This window comes from Triturus cristatus, chromosome 8, assembly GCF_964204655.1.
Source record: "Triturus cristatus chromosome 8, aTriCri1.1, whole genome shotgun sequence".
NCBI classification, from domain to species: Eukaryota; Metazoa; Chordata; class Amphibia; order Caudata; family Salamandridae; genus Triturus; species Triturus cristatus.
In genome coordinates this window covers 1,428,208,939-1,428,221,045 of record NC_140591.1, presented here as the reverse complement: position 1 = coordinate 1,428,221,045, position 12,107 = coordinate 1,428,208,939, and the positions used below count along the sequence as shown (strand labels likewise).

General features: G+C 42.2%; 1 protein-coding gene and 1 pseudogene across 1 annotated transcript in view; one reads left to right on the top strand and one right to left on the bottom strand.

Annotated features, from left to right (window-relative positions):
• LOC146805878 (IST1 homolog pseudogene) overlaps positions 1-11,191 on the top strand; it is a 44,756-nt pseudogene extending 33,565 nt beyond the window's left edge.
• The window catches only part of DLG2 (discs large MAGUK scaffold protein 2), a 4,361,751-nt gene that overhangs the window by 3,810,274 nt on the left and 539,370 nt on the right, over positions 1-12,107 (bottom strand). The window lies entirely within an intron of this gene.

The following is a 12,107-nucleotide window of genomic DNA, read 5'->3' as shown; positions in this document are numbered from 1 at the left end:
ACTTTCTCCCTCAAAAGTTCCCAGGGAACCAGTGTGCCGTCCACTATTAGATATCCCCATCTCTCGATTCCCACGGTCTTAAGAGGCACAGATAAACTGTCTAACAGACACTCTGGAGTCCCAGGAGAGTTCCATATTGGGGCGCTACTAGAAAAATAACCCAGCTTCAGCGAAACCCTCAGTTTAACCCACATTCTTAGCAACCCCTGTAATACCTTCAGCCTGACTTTTTTGAAGAACTTAGGATCACCATATTTATAAAAAAAACATCTTCCGGGAAACCAGAGCCTCTCAACATAGCCAATAACATAATACCCACTCCCTCACTGATAGGCTGCTTTAAGAGCATTCGTGACTGGGAAAATTGAAACGCCCAGGCATACAACTGAAGATCCGGAGCCGCTAAACCCCCCTTCTCCCTGCGTCTTCTAATTTTCTTCCAGGCAATCCTAGACTGTCAGGAAGCCCAAATAAATGTGTTGAATTCACTTTGTAATTTATTCAAAACGACAGAGTCAAAGAATAAAGGAATGTTATTAAAAAGAAAAGTGAACCTGGGTAAGATGGACATTTTAATTAGGTTAACTTGCCCCAGTATAGACAAGGGTAATAAAGCCCAAGATTTCATTAGCTTCCGAGTCTCTCTAGCGACCAACGTTAAATTGTGGGTGGAAATCATATCAATGTCTTGAAGAATGTGAATGCCCAAGTATCTCATATTGGTTTTCAAGGGGGGGAGTTGATAAGAAGTCTGCATATTCCATGCCATTATTTCGGTTTTAGAAATGTTAACTTTATAGCCTGATATTGTACCAAATTCTTGGGCCAACTCAATAACTGCGGGGTAAGCCCTGCTCAGATCTGATGTAAAAATCAAAATGTCGTCGGCGTATAAGGCCACTTTTTTCTCTCTAATTTTAATTTATTAATTGATATTTAATTGTTTATATTTTTTGTGTGTGGGTTTTACTTTTATAGGGGTAAAGGATGGGGAGTAAATTAATTTTACTTACTTTATAATTAGTTGTTAAATACTATTAGTTTTTTAATTGAAAATAAGTTTTAAATGTGTAATTATTTTTTTTACAGTTTCATTTTAGCTGTGGTTTGTGGGAGTTATAGGGATAACGTGTGGGAAGTTTATTAATTTTATGAGCTTTAATTTTTTTTTAATTAACATTTCTTAACTTGGTAATTAATTATGTTAATTATGTAAGTGCATTCTTTATTTGTTATTTAGATGTGGGTTGTGAATTGTGTGGTGTGATAAGGTAGGAAATAAAAAAAGTAAATGTATGTAATAATTAATGTTTTTGTTTCTAAATAATTTCTAATTAAAAATATTTATTTGTATAAAAATTATTTTTTATTTTATTTAATATAACATTTGTAGGCATTTGTCATATGCATTTAACATTATAATATTTGTTTTACATTTGTAATATTAAATATATTAGTATTTTAATTATAAACATATTTATATTCATTTAATAGTTTGTTTCTTTATATATTTTTGTTGTTAATGTTTTGTTTGTTTTTAATTTTGAACTGATTGTAGTGAGAATATTAATTGTTACCCCTCCACAATCTAACACTTTCCCTACTGTTTCACTGATTGGAGTAGGAATAGTAAATTCTACCCCACCACTATCCAACACTTTCCCTACTGTTGCACTCACTGGAGTAGGAATAGTAATTTTTACCCCTCCGCTATCCAACACTTTCCCTACTGTTACAATTATTGGAGTGGGAATAGTAAATGTTATCCCTCCGCAAGCCAACAATTTCCCTACTGTTGCACTGACTGGAGTGAGAATAGTAATTTTTAGCCTTCTGCTATCCAACACTTTTCCTACTGTTGCACTCATTGGAGTGGTAATAGTATTTTTACTCCTATGCTATCCAGCACTTTCTCACCTGTTACACTTATTGGAGTGGGAATAGTAAATGTTATCCCTCCGCAATCCAACAATTTCCCTACTGTTGCACTGACAGGAGTGGGAATAGTAATTTTTAGCCTTCTGCTATCCAACACTTTCCCTACTGTTGCAATCGTTTGAGTGGTAATAGTATTTTTACCCCTCTGCTATCCAACACTTTCCCTATTGTTGCCCTCACTGAAGTGAGATAGTAATTTTTACCCCTCCGCTATCTAACACTTTCCCTACTGTTGCACTGACCGGAGTGGGAATAGTAAACTTTATCACTCCTTTATCCAACACTTTCCCTACTGTTGCACTCACTGGATTAGGAATAATAATTTTTACCCCTCCGCTATCCAACACTTTCCCTATTGTTGCACTCACCAGAGTGGGAATACTAATTTTTACCCCTCCGCTATCTAACACTTTCCCTACTGTTGCACTGACTGGAGTGGGAATAGTAAATTTGATTCCTCCACTATTGAACACTTTCCCTACTGTTGCACTCACTGGAGTGGGAATAGTACGTTTTACTCCACCGCTATCCAACACTTTCCCTACTAATGCACTAATTGAAGTGGGCATAGTAATTTTTACCCGTCCGCTATCCAACACTTTCCCTACTGTTACACTCACTGGAGAGGGATTAGTCATTTTTACCCCTCCGCTATCCAAGACTTTCCCTACTGTTGCACTGACTGTAGAGGTAAATTTAATTTTAAAGATTTTTAAGTAGTTTAATGTTTTAATTTATAATATAATGTTTTTTTAATAGATTTTATGTTATTGGTATATATATGTGTGTGTAAATGTTTATATATTTTTTAAATTATAAAATAATGTATATGTATATATATATATAAAAATCGATATTTTGTACAACTATATTTTAAACATCGATAATTTTGTACTTTCCTGTTTAAGTATAGGGAGTCAATATTTTTGCATTCTATATTTTTTCATCTATGTTTTTTACATCGATTTTTTTATATTGATATTCTGTCAGTGAACCCCTCCCACCATATAGACTTGGGTGATGATCATCCTATTGGAACATTCAACTTTTTATCTGGGTTCCTCATTTTAGGAGTCCCCATTGTGGCTGCAAAGCGTTTAGTTTCAAATGACAATTGACTACCTCCCAAGCCTTTCTTATAGCTTTGGGGGCGTAGAGTAGGCTGAATTGTCACACTTTTAAGAGTGTGATGATTAGCAATTTTGCTGGTACTGCCATTTGTAGCGGTGGCAGGGGCAATGTGTGGTTCAAGCTTCAGGGGCCCCCTAATGAGGGCCCTGGCATTTCTTTTCTTACAAATTAAGCACTGCCACAATGTCTCCTGCAAAGTTCATGAAGTATGATTGCCAGGAAGCAGTGGTGTTTTGGTGTGGATCTTGACTCAACAAAATGCCAAGGGTACTGGGCATGATATCATGCACCCTGTGACCCACACATGACATTGTGGTCCTCTATTCTGCTAATGAGGGTTCACAGGAAGGATAATGATATAACACTATTGCAAGTAAACAGGGCGCTTCAATTCCTGATCACTTATCAATACCTTCATTACCCCTAAAACTAATGGAAGCAAAGCCATGGGTAACAATGGGCAAGCCATGGGTAACAAAGAGCAAGCCATGTGTAACAGCTTCTGTCCCTGCTTCCTCCGAATTGAGATCCATGTGTTTTGGTCCCTCTAATTTGTAAGAGATTCCTCTATTCTAGGCAGTGATGTTACACGCTAAATAGTAGTTACCATAGGATGATCTGCCTCTAAAACATAACTAGAAGAGCTTTGCTCCTGCTGTCAAAACATCATATTTTATTTCATTTGTTTTATATAGTGCTACATGAAGAGAGCAGCCATTACAGTGTTAGGACTAGTGAGAAAATGACCAAATGAAAATAAAGTAGATGAGTGCAGTAGAGAGTAGAGAGGTGAGAATCAGGGAGCAGAAGAATGCATTTTCATAGGCAGTTTTAGGTTCAGTGTTACCTGGGTTCGAGCTGGTCTGTTAAGATTTCAGTGAGGCCTCTTTCCTAAAATTACAAAGTTGCATGCAATTTGACGTCCAATGAGATCACAGCATGATGTGCTAACACATGCAAGTACTGAAATGAATACATTTGCACAGATAATTTGTGCAAAGTCTCTGTGCAACCTGTCATTTTCCATACCTCTTATATCCGTCCGCACATTTCTATTTCCAAAAGCCTGCAATGTTTTTGTTCGAGTCCAATCACTTGACCTTTGGTGGGTGGTTTCAGTTTGTAAGTGAAAGGAAGAGTAAGTAGGCATTGAGTTCTTCAGTCAGTCCAATTCTTCCAGCAGAGTTTAGGAATGTTCTTGTTGCCAGCATAGCTTTCTTCTTCCGGTGAATTCTTCCCAAGTCCAGGAATGTTCAGAGGAGATGTTTGAGATGTGAGATGTATCCTGTGCTCTAGCCTGTGTCTGGAGAAATACTACCACCCAATCCTAACTATTTTCTCAGAGCCCCCACCTACCTTCGCAGCATGTTCTCTTTGCCTTGCTGTAAAATTACCTAAGAAACCCTGGTTTCAAGATGGCAGAACCCAGCTGCCTCCATGCACACCTGTCTTCACCTGTCCTCCTTGGCCAGTCCAAGATATGTGAGCTCTCTATCCATCTGAAAGGGTACAAAAGGTTATCTCCCCTACTGTGACTAAAGCCTGTCTAAATGGTGTGGGGGCTCCTTGGAAAGAATCTCAGAAGCTTACTGTGGTATCTCCAAGTCAAAAGAGATAGCGTAATCTGAGCTTCATTCTGACACCTGTTTCTGTCAACTCTCATGTAGCTGATACTTGCTGGGTGCTCAACAGGTAACACCCAAATTCTCTTCCTGGGCTCAGATGAAGGCTATTGTTCTCTGAACATGAATTGTTTACTCTCCCAGCTCTGGAGGTATGATGAGTGGCAGAACTGATTTTAAGCTAGCTTTTAAAGTTACCTTTACACTTAAGTTCTACTAACACATTAGATTTTAAAATTGGGTAGAAAATATCTTTGAAGCATGTTTTGGCATTTTCCCAAGCAACGATAGGGAATAAAGAGTTTAATCTCATCTAGGTCTGTTTAGGGAAAAGTCTATGCTTTCGATGTGAGAGTACACTAACCCCAAAACATAGTGTCTCTAATTTTTATGTGTTAGAGCCCAATCCTATGGAACTACAAGGTACACTTAGAGGTGCCTTATGGATATATAAAAAATAGGCTTTTGCTACATAGCAAAGACACGTTCCCCTGTCGTGTCACTGCAGCATGTTGAAAATGAAGCTCAGCCAGAGTACATTGGTGCTCCTGTAAAACATATATTTTGACATATATGTGGATGGTGTAAATACACACTGAGGCCCACATATAACATTTAAATTCCAAACCATACCTGCATTTTCGGAACCATCACAAATGGCATACCAGGGCAGTCACTATCCTTTAAACAAATAGCATTCTTGCAAGCATAACAAAACAGTGCATTAATGCCCCTCACTTCTTAGATGGAGGGCGATACAAAGGGTTGTTAAGAGTAGGGTTCTGTGTAAGGAGAACTACAGGTAAGACATTATGGTATTACCATTTCATCTTTCCTTTTTTTCCCTGGTGTTTATAATTGAGGTCATAGAATCAGTAAGGATGGTAATGATTCAACACACAGGATATGCAGTACTAATGTTGCACATGTGAATCAATTAATATGACAATAAAAACAAAAATAATGCATGACAGTTTCAAAAGAAATACCAGAGCCTGGTACCAATATGCATTCATACATTGGTATTTACATACCACCAATATGTAACTGCGGAGCAATGGATTACTGTATCATATGAGCAGTGTAGGAAGACAATATAAGATTTTGCACATCAAGTTGGGTTTACATTTTTGAATTATACCATTATGTTTCACATATTCTCATTTATATGCACAAGGAGGTGAAGTGATTTGCAAAGAATAACAACATTGTTCTTCAAGTTCTGCGGCTGGTATTTAAGGCTCCCAGTCTCCGATTGCAGCAGCTTAATCACTTCAACACATCTTCACCTTCACTGGAGCCTGTAAGGATCAAAGAGCATTCCAGGGGAAGTCCCAGCGGTGTGCTTATAGGAGGAGTGTCATTATAAAGACTATGGCACACTGTCAGTGCACACAGGCAACATATGCACTATTTTTAGTGTGAAAGGCCACGACAAGTATATCAGTGCGGGAAATGCATGCGTAACAGGTAGAAATATTGCAGTGAGCCACAGTAGGTGTGAGTCACAAGGTGACAAAAGAGTGCCTCAAAAATACCAGGCTGCCAGAGATTCATTAATACTTAGTGATGCTATCATGAGGTGGCCTGCAGACAAGGACGAGCGGAGAGGAGTCCGGCAGTCCATCCACGGACTGAAGGTGGAACGCGTAGCAGGAGGCTTACACACTGCTCGGCTCAGGATTTAAGGCTGAGCACCTTCGCGTCAACCTGTGCCTTGTAATCAACCGCCTGAAGCGGCTTGAGAAGAAAAAACTGAGCTAGCGCAGAAAGCAAAATAAGAAAATGCAGATTATCTCTCAAGTGGGAAGGATGAACGAGCTAGGATACGCGTTGAGCACATCATCAGAGAAGACTACCTAGTGGAGGCCATGGAGATACTAGAGCTGTACTGTGACCTGCTTTTGGCTCGATATGGGTTGATCCAATCTATGAAAGAACTAGATCCTAGTTTGGCAAAAGCTGTTTCAACCCTAATCTGGGCTGCACCACGACCACAGGCAGAAGTATTGGAGCTAAAAATAGTGGCAGATCAGCTGTGTGCAAAGTATAGCAAGGAATTTGGAAAGCTGTGCAGGACAAACCAGATCGGGACTGTTAATGAAAGGTTGATGCTTAAGTTGAGTGTGGAAGCACCTCCAAAAATCCTGGTAGAGAGGTACCTGATTGAAATAGCAAAAAACTACAATGTGCCCTATGAAGCGCACTCTGTTGTTATGGCTGAATCTCCCAAGGGAGAGGAGTCTGATCTCATTGATGTTGGGGTTGATATTGCGTTTACTGACGATGTCGAGAAAGGTGGTCCAGGATGAGGCGGAGGCGGCGGCGGCGGTGGAGGCTTCACAATGCCCTATGGAGGACTACCAGGAGCAATGCCAATGCCAATGCCAACAAATCCCCCATTTTCATACCCTGCACCTCAGGGCTCAGACACATTTAATGGACCAGCGGCAGTGCTTAATTTGTGCCGGTGCTTTCCGGTGCTTAGCACCGGCACTTTTTTCTCAGGGCCGGGTCTAGACCTGAATGCCACTGCTTGCCAAATTATGTCAACAATGATTGCACCACTGTCCCAAAAACATAATTTATTGACTTACATTCTGTGACTTCCCAATGAAGAGTGCTTGCTTAGCTTAGCTGATAAATCAAAGCCTGCCCTTCAGTCAGTGTTGCTAGAGGGCGGGCCACTGATTGGGCTGGATTTGGTCCTAACTGTGCGTCTGCGCTGCGACAGCGTGCGTAATCTTTAGTCACAACGCAGGCACCGGCTTTTCAGCACGACCGGCACCACTACTTGAAGCAGCGTGTCATGCAGCAGGAGTCTAATCAACAGACTGTAACCGTCACCCAGTAAGTATTCAACTCTGCTTTTTTTTTTGTGTGTGGTTGCAATGTAAACTTAGTATGAATGTTATGTGATGACTCCTCCGAGTTTGACTCCGAGGTGCAGGATGATGGTGATGGGCCTACTGGCTGGCTAAATTGAGTTGGATTATTGTGAAATTACATTAAACTTTATTTTTCTTGGTGCGATGCCCGGCCCACCGCAGGCAGAGAGTGTGTGGGGCCGGCTTCCTGTGGGTTACTCTGCGCCTCGTTGACTGTGCACTTTAGCTAGCGTGACTGATACCAGGCAGGACGTTTTTGAATGTAGCTAAATCCTGCCAGAAAACAATGTGTGGAGAGTTCCCTAACCGTTGAAACTGCTGCCAACCAGAGCGAGACACTCCTTAGGAGAGGAGACCTGCCTGTGACCCTCCATCTCGAAGGCCCAAGAAACGTGGCAGCTCAAGACGTGTAAACAAAGCTGCTGGCCGAAGCGCTCAGATTTGACACCCCAAGCCCTTGTGAAATGGCTGTAGAAAGGTTAGTCACCCGCTGTGCCCTGTGTTAATTTGATATCAGCAACATGTACTAACCTGTATTAACACAAGTGCAATGACATGAGTGTAGAAGACATGCTCAATGATAATTTCTTTACTTTTATATTTTTGTGCTCATTTTAATACTGTATCCCTTGCAAACTGCATTCTATCTAAAACAGTTTGAAAGGGAATGCCTGCTTTTACTGGATGTCATCCTTCTGGGGCTATGGGTCCATATCAATCATTTAATTTGGTCTTTGCAATGGAGCATAGGAAACAGTATGAAAACTTGCACGTGCGGCCATGTATAATTTCTGCCTGTGTTTCTTGTTGGAGGGAATCTTGTAAGAGATGTTGCAAATAATGTTCCACTCTTTCAGTGGTTCAATAGAACACCTCCTACCCTAAATGGATGTTATCTCATAAGGAACTGACTCTTTCTTCCTTCTTGGTTTACATGTTTTGATTATGTTAATTTATGTGTTGTAACTGACCGTAGAGCACTGCATGTTCACTGGATGAACACGTGTTCGTAGTCCATGGACGTCACGTGCCTTGCTGATGTACCCATGCTAGGTTATAAGCAGCTGCTTTGCTCACTGAGAGTTTCTGCTGTGCTTGGCCTCCCATTCCACTCAATGGAGTGTCCATATGTGGATAATGAACATCCTACTCACATCATGCTTTAATGCACAGGCCCTACCCTCAGCTGTCTCCACAGTTTATCCTTCAGACTAGCTTCACCTTGCACACTCTGCAGCCCTTTGCAATCGTTTAGCACAATTGCTATCACATTTCTGACTGCTACAATGTGATATTTGGTGCTCTCAACAGTTATCTTGTTGGTATCAGCATCTTTACCTTCTATTCCAGGGGTTTTGAGCAGTTCCCAGATATTTTAGTGCTTCCCATTAACAAAAGGCTGTAATTTCTAATATTTAGCTATTTCCATGCACTTCATTTTGCTTGTGAGAAAGTGTCACTCATATTTGTTGAATGTCACTCATAGTTACACTGAAATAATGAAAATGTCACACATAGCAATCTTAAACCTTGAAATAGAATGAGACTGACAAAAGTAGGCATGAAATGGGTGCATGCCACGGTGCCTACTTAGGATTACTGGAGCTGTGGCTTTACCTCACTTTATTTGAGGACGTCAATTGCTGGTTGCTACTCAGTGGTTTCAAATCCTGTCTTCTGCTTTAACTTTCAAGTAATAGTTTGAACACAAGTATGTTGTCATCTTAAAATATAAACATCATCCCTAGTTATTTTTTTTATTATATTGTTGGAACGCATCCTAAGTCAAGCGAAATCGGCACAAGTTATCTTGACTTGGAAACTTACTGACAATCTCTGAGGTGCATCATTCTCATGTCAGATCATGCCTTGCAATATTATGTTTAACCATTTATGTATTTTGTGGTTTTGTTGGGTGTGATGAACCTGCATTGCAGGTGCTGTTCCAGAAGCTCTCCCAGTATCTGGAGCAGCAAGTCCAGTCAGGGCTTTTCGGCGCTGAGGTGGGCTTGTCCAGCAGCAAACTCATAGAAGGGGAAAGTAATTACAGAGGAAAAACAAGATGCCAAAATGTTTAAAACATTCTTAAAAATATGGGCTAAACGTGTTTCGGGATAAGAGCACACAAGCCTTATAATGGCCCAGCTGGAGGCTGCTGCAGAAATGGTTGTTTGGGGAAGAAGCACAACTGGTTAAACTGGGTTATTTGAAGTCAAAGGTGATCCGTGCTGTGAGGGGGCCTGGACCACTGCGATCAGCAGCTGAACAGTTAGGACGGGGTAGTCTGGGGCGAGGTATTTATTATTTATCTGTGTGGGAGTTTTACAGTGCGCTGCATGTCTCCTTTCTGGGTACTTCAGGGCTCTAAGAATGTTGAAGATAAAGGCGGCTCTTTCAGAGTCAGTTGAGTTATAGCTGGACCTAGTGGCCCCCTGGACTTGCGCATCCATTGCAGGGGCCTGTGTTGAAATTCATGTTCTCTCTGTGTCCTCTCAGACTTTCATCTTTCTGAGGAGATGGGGCCAAAGGGCCTGAGCTGCCTAGATTGGAACTGGGGAACCAGGTTTGAGTCCAGCATTGGCTCATTTTGTGATTCTGGACAAATCACTTAATCTTCCCTGCCCAAAAAACCAGACCTTGTGGAATGTAATCTGGTACTTGTGTAAATCACTCTAATGCCCCTGAACAAGTTCACTTCTCACTATGACAACTTAAAAAAGATCAAAAGAAATCAGTATCATTGAGTTGGGTATCAATAAACATCAAATGCCGGCCAGTAGCGCCAAGAGGCTTTCTCTAGGGCGAACGTGTGCGCTACAAATGCACATTTTATGGTATGTTAGAATCTGATTGTTGAGGTACAATCTTCTCCAATGTTGTACTGCGGTGACCCTTTTTCTGCATGAAACGCAGGTGTAGGTGCATTTGACGCTCTGTTCAAACTGTGTTCTGACTCAGTGTAGGTGCCTTGAAGGCTGAGCTGCTGAGTCAATGTCCTTCTGGTTCAAGGGTCACCAGTACAAACTCAGAAAAAAACAGTTTTGTTTGCACACCTGCGAGAACCAGGGATTGCACACACATTACACAAATTGGGCAGTGAGCAGGGTGGGTGCATTAAAGATATTGTTCCAGCCTTGACACCCCCAAGAATTGCACAGAGGTATTACATCTGGCTTTAAGCAGTGCCAGTAGAGGATGTGAGTGGAGCAAATAGAGGAAGTGGGTGGAGCTGGGGGAAGTGAGTGTGGCCTCTGACAAACATTTGAGCACCTGGACTTCATATTTTACAAATTAAGCACTGACCAGCGGTGGGTATCTACCCGCCCTTTGGTAACTTCCATCCACCTCAGATGTGAGGAAGCGTGCCACAGATCCCAAGCAATCCCCCAACATACGAGTCTCAGGATGCTGGCCCTGGAACGAAGCCAGAACAGTTTACAAAGCCTTCTGCTGGGGCCTCCGGAAACTATGGCAACTTTGTGCTTCCAAAGTTACCATCTATGCCTGATACTTTGCCAGCATCGTCCGTAGGAGCGAACACAACTGCCTCTGAAGACAATGACTTTGATGATCTTTTTTCGCAGATTTGAGGAACTTAAAAAGAAAACCTAAAATGTAGATTCTGTGTGGGCTTCAGAATTTCACCAGCTACTGGAGCGGGTCCTCACTAGGATGGAACATGAAGCTGCTTTTCTCTGACTTTTGACGTCCCTTAATGATCTATCTTTCTATAACAAAAAGGCTGTATGAATGCTTTAACCTGATTTCTTCAGCATGCTGCAGTGTTCTTGCACTACAAGATTTCGTGCTAGTGATAGGAGCCTGCAGCCAGGCATGAGCTCGAAGTCCTCGATCGGAGAAAGCTTTTTTCTTTAACATTGGGTGAGCTTTGATCAGGAACACTTGTAACACTGGAAAATCTAAGATTGGCGTGAAAGGAGTTCTGAATTTCTCTTAACACTCCAACATACATTTCCAGATGATTAAATCAGTATCCCTCTCCTATGGCAGAAGCATGTTGTGACACTGACAACATTGCTGTTGGAGGGCATCCGAGGAAGAACTGCCATATTAAGTGCTCTGAAAAATGGGGGGGCGTGGCTAGCCGCCGACGATGGCGGTCGTGGCTCAGTAGAGCTCCGGACCCTCCCGGGGGGGGAATTTGCATTTATACGCCGTGTTCACGGCTACATTTGATGGGGGCTTGCTGGTGTGGATGCCCTTAGTCCCCGGTGGTGGTGTTGGAGGCTCGTAGGCTGCTGGGGAGTGACCGAGTGGCTGGTGCGACCTTGGGCCTACCTGTCATGTGACGACGGAGGGAGCCGGGAGCTGGATTGTGGAGTGCGCCAGCGGGCGGGGCTACTGGACCGGGCCTCGCTATAACCCGAGGAGCGGTGGCTCCTCTTCCTGGATCCCTGCTCCGAGCGCCGACCCCCTCTTTGAGGCACGGAGTGGCTGCCGAGGACCCGGGTGACCTGCCGGGCGACGGCGGGCTCCACGGAGGAGAAAAGATCTGCTGGTGAGTGGC